Here is an 8669-nt window from a genome sequence, read left to right as displayed (position 1 = left end):
CCTGGATCAGGTGCATCTTAGTCTCCAGAATGACATTGTTGTTCTTCAGTACTCTGGAGAGGTTTCTGATAGCCAACTTGCCTAATGCAATTTGTCTCTTAATTTCCTGACTGCTAGTACCAAGAGCGTTGATTGTGGAACAAAGCAAACTAAAGCTGTGAATAGTCTCAATCTCTTCATCATCTAACGTAATGCTGCCAATTAGCCCAATGGTCAGAATCTTTGTTTTCTTGATGCTGAGCTTCAATTCATTTTGAAGGAGGCAGCCCCTGACCTTCTGCAGCAAGCATCCTCAGTTTCAGCAAGCAGGGTTGTGTCATCTGCATAACACAGGTTGTTGATGAATCTTCCTCCATTCTTGATGCCACATTCCTCCTCATACAGCCCAGCCTCCCAGAAGATCTGCATATAGATTGAAAAGGTATTGAGACAGAATGCATCCCTGCTGTCCACCCTTCCCAGTCTTGAACCAGGCAATGTCTCCTTGCTCAGTTTTGATGACTCCCTCCTGGTTTATGTAAGTACCATCAAATGTTCTGGGATTCCCATTTTTCTCAGAGTCAGCCACAGTTTGTTGCGATCCACATAGTCAAATGCCTTTGTATGGTTAATGAAACACAGATAAACATTCCTCTGGTACTCCCTGCTTTCAGTCAAGATCCATTTAACATTAGCTATATTATCCCTAGTATCACAGACTCTTCTAAATCCAGTTTGCACTTCTGGCAGTTCTCTGTTGATTTGATGTTCCTGTCATTTTTGGATAATTTTCAGCAGAATCTTGCTTGTGTGTGATATTAATGATATTGTTCAATGATTTCCTCACTCTGTCAGGTCACCTTTCTTTGGAATGAAAACAAATATGGATCTCTTCCAGCCAGTTGGCCAGGTTGTCCTCCAGATTTTTTGATATAACTTACTGAATATGTCCAAGGCAGCATCTTTTTGTTGAAATGTGTCACTTGGTATGCTGTCAATTCCTGGAGCCTTGTTGTTTGCCAGTTTTTTAAAAGCAGCTTGAACTTCTTCCTTCATCACCACACGTCCTTGCTCATATGTTGTTTCATGAAGTTCTTCTGTGTTAGCCAATTCCTTTTGGTACATTGACTCTGTATACTCCTTCCATCTTCTTTTAAAGCTTCTTGGACCATTTAATATTCTGCCCAAAGCATCCTTAAATATTGCAACTTGTGGCTTGAATTTGTTCTTCAGTTTCTTCAGCTTAAGAAATGCTATACAGTTGAGCTGTCTTTTCTGTGGCACTGCTGGGGCCGTTGGCTGCTTCACCATGAAGCTGAACATCTCTTTCCCAGCCACTGGCTGCCAAAATCTCATTGAAGTGGATGATGAACGCAAACTTTGTACATTTTATGAGAAGCGAATGGCAACAGAAGTTACCACCAACTCTCTCGGTGACGAGTGGAAGGGATATGTTGTCCGGATGAGCGGTGGAAATGACAAGCAGGGTTTTCCCATGAAGCAGGGTGTTCTGACCCATGGCTGAGCTCGCCTCCTGCTGAGTAAGGGGCACTCCTGTCACAGACACGGAGGACTGGACAGAGGACGCACAAATAGAGTTGCATTGTAGATGCCAATCTGGATGTTCTCAACTTGGTTATTGTTAAGAAAGGGGAGAAGGATATCCGAGGACTGACTGACACCACTGCACCTCATCTCCTGGGGCCCAAGAGAGCCAGTGGAATTCACAAACTCTTCAGTCTCTCCAAGGAAGATGATGTCTGTCAATATGTTGCAAGAAAGCCACTGAACAAAGAAGACAAGAAACCCAGGACCAAAGCACCCTAAATTCAGCGTCTTGTTACTCCACGTGTTCTGCAGCACAAGCGCTGGTGCATTTTGCTGAAGCAACAGCGCACTAGAAAGAATAAGAAGGAGGCCACAGAGGCCGCTCAGCTTTTGGCCAAGAGAACGAAGGAACCAAAGAAAAATGCCTGCGCAGATCGCCAAGAGACGGAGGCTGTCCTCTCTGAGAGTGTCTATCTCCAAAGCCGAATCCAGTCAGAAATAGAATCTTCTATGTGTGGCAAATAAATAAACTCATGTATTAAAAAAAAAAAGAAAGAAATAGTGTTGGATAATTTCTGTTAAATCACTTGTCTTAGGAATAGGAACAAATATGTATCTCCCAGTCAGTTGACCAGGAAGCTGTCCTCCAAATTTCTTGTCATAGACTGGTGCGTATGTCCAGGTTGAAACAAGTCGATCGGTATCCCATTGATTCCTGCGGCCTTATTTTTTTGCCAAAGCTTTCAGCACAGATTCTGCTTCTTCCTTTATTACCACTTGCTCTTGATCATATGGTACTTTTTGACGTATTTCAGTGTCAGCCAATTTTTTTTGGTACCGTGACTCGGTGTATTCCCTCCATCTTTTTTTTTTATGCTTCCTGGATTGTTCAAGATTTTGCCCTTTCCATCTCAAAGTATTGCAACTTGAGGCTTTAATTTGTTTTTCCGTTCTTTAAGTTGGAGAAATGCAGAGCGAGTTCTTCCCTTTTTATTCTCCTATTTTGTTAAGAATGAAATATTATGCGTGAAGCAGCTTGATGCCTGATAAGCTGGAGGCCAGTGTGCCTGAGGCAGAGTGAGTGAGGGGAGAGTGCATACAAGGAAGGCAGGGAAGGCATTGGGCTGGTGCTGCAAGACCTTGTAGCCCTTGGGCTTTTTCCTTTTTTAATTAATTTTAATGAAAGTTTATAGAGACTTAGTGTTGCAGACCGAGGGTCCCAAAGAATAGAATAATTTTATAATAAAGAGACAAACAGCCAGGAATGAGATAGAGCAGAGAGCGTAGAACAGGGGGTCAGCAGTTCTTGACTGAAGACCTCGAGCCATGCTTCTCTGAGTATTTATCTAGAATCACAAGGAAATACAAAACAAAGGATAATGGTGAAACCTTTTACAGATAAGGCCAAGTTCCTCTTTATGTTAATCTCAAGAGGGAGGGGTTCATTTGATACAAACTAAGAACAATGTTGACTCCTAAGGAATGCCCCAGTGTCACAAGGTGACCTTCAGCTTGTATTAAGCCTCCCTCCCTCATTTCCAGATACAGCATTTGGTCTACTATTATTAAATTTGATATTCGGCTTCCCTCAACTTGGGGTTTCCAGTCATTCATTGTTGCACTTTTCTCCCTGCCCACCGTCCCCCCTTCCCCAATTCACTCTTCTCCTTGAAAAGTGAAAGAAAAACTCATTGTTATGCAATCCCTCCCTCCAAGTCCACTCTACTGTGCAGCCTTCATTCTGGACTCCTATCATGACAATACCCAATCATATATCCCTTTTAAACAGTTCTTTCCCTCATCTGTTTCAATGCAGTATACATCATTCATTCCCTCAGCCCTGATGTCAGTCCTGTTTTACAATATGCAATATTTATCCTTTTGTGACTGAGATATTTCACTCAGCATAATGTCCTCTAGGGTCATCCACTTTGCATAATATTTCATGAGTACCCTGCTTTTCAGTGCAGGCTAGTATTCCATTGTGTGAATGTACCAGGGTTTCTGTATCCATTTGTTTATTGTTGGGCACTTAGGTTGTTTCCAGCTCTTCGCTATTGTGAACAAAGCCGCAATAAACACAGGTGTGCAGCCCTTGGATTTTTACACCACCGCCCCACTCTACCCCCCAGATGGGAGCCCTGGAGGATTGTGGGCAGGGGAGTGCAGAATCTAGTCACTTTACCACAGACCTCACCATGCCCTGGTAGCCCCCTGACAGTCCCTGTTCCTGCAGGAGGTTCAGTGTAGCACAGGGAGCTCAGGACTTTACATTCAGCCTTCCAAGTTCAAATCCCAGCCCTTCCTCTTACCGACTGGCAACACCAGGCATGCCATTTAACCTCTCTGTGCCTCAGTCTCCTTTTAGTAGTTGTTAGGTACCGTCAAGTATGACTCATAGCAATCCAGTGAATAACCAGTCTGAACACTGTCGTATCCCATGCCATCCTCACAATCTCTGACACACTCCAGCCTATGGATGCAGTTTCCATGTCAACCACCGGGTCAAAGGTCTTCATCTCCTTGTTAGTAACTGCTCAGACTCCAGAAGATACTCAAGGAGGAACAAGCAATGGATGTTCATTACTCGTGTTGCTCTTAATGCTTTGCTTTTGTCATTGCCCTGAACTATTTTAAAAAAAATTTTATTTTATTATTTTTGTGTGTGTGTACCATCAAATCAGATCTGACTGGTACAGGAAATTATCCCTCTTTCTCCAGCAGAGCATCTGGTGGATTTGAACCATGCTCTTCTGGGATTGCAGGGTGCCCTGAACTAACTTCAGGTAAAGGAACTCCAGTGGCATAGTGGGTTACATGTTGCCCTGCTAACTGCAAGGTCGGTGGTTCAAATCCATCAGCCGCTTCAAGGGAGAAAGAAGGACACTCTCCTTCCATAGTGAAATCCAAAGGTGGGTTTCTGTGAGTCGGAACTGACTCGACACGAGCGGGTCGGAGCAGTGCTTCAGGAAACACAGCTCAGGAGGAGCCTAACTAACTGATCCCCTAGCAGCTGTTAGAGGGGGTGCTAGTGGCTTAATGGTAAGGAGTTGCACTGCCAACCCTAAGGCAGGTGGTTCAAATCCACCAGCCGCTCCACAGAAGAAAGATGGGCAGTGTCCTCACGGCTGATTGTTACTGCCTCTGGAAACCCACTGTCAGCTGGTTTTTCAGTCTGTTCCTACTGATATCAGCTCCAGGCGACAGAGCAGACGCTCCCCATCTGGGTTTTGAGGCAGTAACGCAGATGTAACAGGGCTTGTTCTGCAGGTGAGCTCGCTGCATAAGAGGCATCTACAGCAACAATCTTCCCCCCCCCATCAAATTTTATTTTTTTAATCCCATATTTTAAAATATTTTTTCTCTACTAGTTTATTTACAAAATTTGGACATAAATTCTAATAAATTCTTTCAATTTACCTCATCCTCCAAATCAAATTGTACAGTCTAATGATTAATCCCCTCGTCCCCCTGCACATCCACATCCCTCTGCTTCCAGCCTCTCCCACTCCTCTTGTATCCTTATACTCATTCTCTAATAATGATTTTATACAATATTTATCCTTGTGGGACTGTTGGTTCACTCAGCATAATGCTCTCCAGTCCCTCCCAAGGTAGGTAATTATTTACAAAGTTATTGCTCTTGCGTGCTCCGTGGTATCCCATTGTGTGAATGTACCATAATTTCTCAATCCATTCGTTTGTGGTTGGACACTGGAGCTGTTTCGATGTTCAAATTTTATTTTAATTGTGATTTTAGAGAACATCTACAGAGAAGTTAGATTTTCATTCATTCATTGTTGCACGTTTTACCCCCTCGCCCTCTGTTCCCCATGCTGGGTGGGTTCAAACCTCTAACATTTCAAGTAGCAGGCAAACTCTTGTCTTCTGCACCACTAGAACACCTTTGACACCCAAACCAAACCCACTCCATCGACCTTATCCTGGCCCACACACCCCTGTGCGCGGTTTCTGTGAATACACATCGCAGCAGCTTTGTTCCACAGAGCAGTTGGTGGATTTGAACAGCTGATCTTTTGGTCCTGAGCACTTCACCCGCAGGGTTCCTCTCCTTTAGCACAGCCATCGAGAGGAAGCACGGCCGTGAACATTCAAGCTCATGGAGAGGCACTGCACCGTGTCCTCAGCTGTGGTCTTCACAGACTCAAACCCTCAGCTCCTTCTGCCTCGGGGCAAACAGCCAGCCTTTCCCTTAGTCACCGAGCAGCTAACCATGGAGCCACCAGACCTCCAACAGGTATGGAACCAGCACTTAAACCTGGAGCAAGGACAAGGCTGCAGGGAGCAGTGGCCTCTGTCTCCGGCCTTGGCTGCCCTCTGTAGGCCAATCTGGGAATCAAAGGTTGACTTCCTAATCTAAAGGCTGCAGCCTTAATGGGGTGCCTTCTCCAGACCCACTTGCATGCCTCCGTGGATGGGGACCTCACTCTTCCCTCCCAAAGTGTCCATCCTGTTGTTCTGCAGGATTCCACCAGTGGTCTCCCCTGGGTGTCCCAAAAGTGCTCCAGATTCTCTGTTCTAGGCGGTCAGTTGGACAAGTGGGGAAGGAAGCCCACAGAGGACATCTCTTGCTGTGTCACTTTAGGAATGTGGTCTCCCCTCTCTGAGCCTTGATCTCCAAGGAGAGATCTTTCTGGGTTCCCTGGCCCTGCCCTTTGGTGGTCCTGCCTCTTCATGAGGCAACCAAGGAAGGCTTCCTGACAGAGGGGCCATAGAAAAACAGTATAGTAGCAGCCTCAAGATAGATAACACCCACTCAGACAAATAACCTCACAACTAAACCAACAATCAACATCATGGTAAGTATAGAAAAGACTGAAATTGCTAAGGGTTTCTGTCTACTTGGATCCACAATCAACCCCTTGTGGAAACAGCAGTTGAGAAATCAAACAGCATATTGCACCGGGCAAATTGGCAGAGGCCTCTTTCAAGTGTTAAAAAGCAAAGATGTCACTAGGATGTGCATTTGGGCGAAAGAGGAAGACCCTCAACCAGATGCACTGACGGAGTGAGTGCAGCAGTGGGCTCAAGCGTGTCAGACAGGGTGGGGATGGCGCAGGACAGGACAGGGTTCGGGTGTGGTGTGCATAGGGCCGCTTTGACTTGTACTTAATGTCACCTAACAGCAGCACACAAAGCCGTGCAATAGATTACTCCCACGTTAGTTTTACGGCACAGTATTTCAGCATCCACCAAAGGTCTGGGTGAGACTATGCAGGTAGGAAACCCCAGTGGTCTAGTGGGAAGGAGTGGGGCTGCCAGTGCAAAGGAGGTTGTTTTTGTTGTGTGCCATTGAGTCACCCGCAACTCATGGCGACTCTAACAGCTCTCAACCCTGCCCTCTCCAGAGCCAGTCTCACTGTCTCCCACACCCTTGTCCCCAATACCCCCATTTCCATGTCAGCCCATCTCATTCAGGATCTTCCTTTTTTGCACTGTCCCTCCATCCTTCCAAGCATGATGTCCTTCTCCACGGACTGGTCCCTCCTGGCCATAGACCCAAAGTATGCAAAAGTATGAGGTTCAAATCCACCAGGTGCTGCAGGGAGAAAGATGGGCATTCTCCTCTCCTATGATTTACCACCTTTGAAAACTCACTGGTCCCAGAGGTGCATGATTCGAATCCACCAGATGCTCTGCTGGAAAAGGAGGGACAAGGTCCTCCTGTACCAGTCAGATCTGATTTGATGGTACATGCGCAAAAAATAATTTTTAAAAAATTTAAGAAAGAAAACTCACTGAAAGGTCGTGAACTGGTGCCCTTGTAGTCATGTGACCAAGTAAATAACGTATGTGGAACCTTGAGGAAGAGATTGGCCAGTTTTGCTGTCCCCCTAGGCTTAAAACGAGCCATCTTAAAAGTGAAAAAAAGGGCTGGGAGTAAACTGTGTACTTTCAACTCAGAGTCCCTGTGCTGAGAATCTGATATACCCAGGAGATGGAGAGGACCAAAGATGGGGCAATACCTTACATAAGTGGAGGCAAATACAGCAGAGAGTCGTCAGCGGCAGAACTAGCAAACCAGCAGGAGACATCACAATGGGCTTCCCGGCCCACTGATTGACAAAGCTAGTTCTTGTCCACCAAATGGGGTGCTTCCGGGCACTAGGAGACGCAGTTAGACTTGCCACCCCCCACAGCTAGCATGGAGCAACTTCAGGCCAAGGCTCACTAGTGGAGTGGGTAGCCTCTGGGCCCTTCTCACTGGAGCTAAAAAGCCTTCAGCAAGAAAGTCCCAAGGGCAAGAGACTGTCCCGGTCCAAGAACAGTATAACCTGAGTCATCCCTGATAATTGAGATGTAACCTGGTCGGTCCCTAACAAGTCTCATAATCATGAACATTGTCTGGGAGTGCAATGTGATGCTGTCGTTAGATGCCCTCAAGAATGACTCACAGCGAACCTATAACAACAGACGTGAAACGTGCCCTAACCCAGCTCCATCATCATGATGTCTACACTATGTTCAAGTGTGTAGTACAATGGCTCCATCTCACTGAGGGTCTCTCGGTGACCCAGCGTGATACAAGGATATCTTTTTCTAAGGACCGGCCCCTCCTCACAATATGTGCAAAATGTATGAGAAAAACTTTCACCGTCTTTGTCTCAAAGGGACACTGGTTGCACTTCCTCCGACACAGATGTGTTTGTTCTTTTTGCAGTTTATGGGATATTCCATAATCTCCATCAGCACCACAATTCAAAGACATCAGTTATTCTTTGGCAGGTTTTCCTTATTCACTGTTTCACTTTCAGATGCAAGTAATGGAAAACACCATGGCTTGGATCAAGCACACCTTGTTGTTGTTGTTGTTATGTGCTAGAGTTGCCTGTGACTTAAAGTGACCCTATATACAACAGCCCTAAACCCTGCTCTGTCCTGTGCCATTCTCACTGTCTTCAACACACCTACCCCTGTTACCCCAGTCACTGACTCAATCTACCTCATAGAGGGTCTTCCTCCCCTGCGCTGTCCCTCCACCCTCCCAAGCATGACAACCTTCCCCAAGGAACATGTCCAAAGTATGTCATACAAAACTTCAGTATCTTTGCCTCCAAGGAGCAACCTGGTTTAACCCTCTCTAGGGTGAACCTGTTTGTTTTCTTAGCAGTCCATGGTAT

This window comes from Elephantulus edwardii, unplaced genomic scaffold (assembly GCF_000299155.1).
Source record: "Elephantulus edwardii isolate Elephantulus edwardi_28Jun2011 unplaced genomic scaffold, EleEdw1.0 scaffold00185, whole genome shotgun sequence".
In the NCBI taxonomy this organism is placed as follows: domain Eukaryota; kingdom Metazoa; phylum Chordata; class Mammalia; order Macroscelidea; family Macroscelididae; genus Elephantulus; species Elephantulus edwardii.
This window is presented reverse-complemented; position numbering follows the sequence as displayed.